The sequence below is a fragment of the Caloenas nicobarica genome, chromosome 1, assembly GCF_036013445.1.
Source record: "Caloenas nicobarica isolate bCalNic1 chromosome 1, bCalNic1.hap1, whole genome shotgun sequence".
Lineage (NCBI taxonomy): Eukaryota > Metazoa > Chordata > Aves > Columbiformes > Columbidae > Caloenas > Caloenas nicobarica.
Window position 1 is genome coordinate 141,709,379 of NC_088245.1, and position 972 is coordinate 141,710,350.

Genomic DNA, 972 nt, shown 5'->3' on the forward strand with positions numbered 1-972 from the left:
AAGAGGAATAGAGGGTGGGTGGGGAGGGGAATAATTAAAAAAAGAGTTCTTGGGACTTTTTTAATTCAAAATTTTATAGAGGGGCAAAAGTGACGTTTACCAGATAGAATGCTGATTTTTTTAATATATTTACAACAGTATTTGTGTAAAAAAAAAAACAAAAAAGTGAGATTGTTAAAAGTAATTTTTCTTTGTTTTCTTTTTTGTTTTGCGTACACTGCCACTAATATCTTCTCTTTTATTATATATATGAATATATAGATAAATATATATTTTATTTTAAATTGAGACTGTTAAGGTTAGCTAACCTGCTTCCAGATAGAGGGGGGGAGGGGAGATGATCTTGATTTTTATTTTAAAAAAGAGGAAGGATGTTTCTTAGTTTTCTTTTCTAGTATTATTCTCTCTCTCTTTTCTAATGGAATCAAGAATTACCTGGGTCGATGAGGGGCTCTGTGAAGTCATCTGTGAGATTATCTACTAGATTTTGTGCATCCTGCAGTATCATTTGAACTGCTACTTTGTTTTTGAATTATGTGGTTCTCTTTTTGGCTCTTACCGAGGTTCTGTTGTTTCTTTTTTTTATTTCCACCTCAGAATTTATTTCTGCTGAAGGGTGGTTCCTTTTGAGAAAGAGATTTTTCTAGCAGTGTTCCCTTGGTTTGAGGGATTATAGAGTCTGTAGTCTTTTCTTTCTTCTTATTTTAAAAAGTAATGAAAGTTTTGGAAGTGTGTAATAACTAGGATTTCCCTTCTTTTTGGTCACTGGACAAGAATTAATCTGCTGTATTGTTCTCTCATCCCTGCCTTGCTCGCTAGAGAGCTTCCATATTTGTGTGGGAATCTGATCCTGCCCCTGGTAATTTGTGCTGATGCCAAAATAACTTAAAATGTTACCATTGCAAATTATCTTCCCTTCTTCATTTGCAAAAACGTCGAACTGAAGGGCCACATCCCGCATTCTCTGCATAG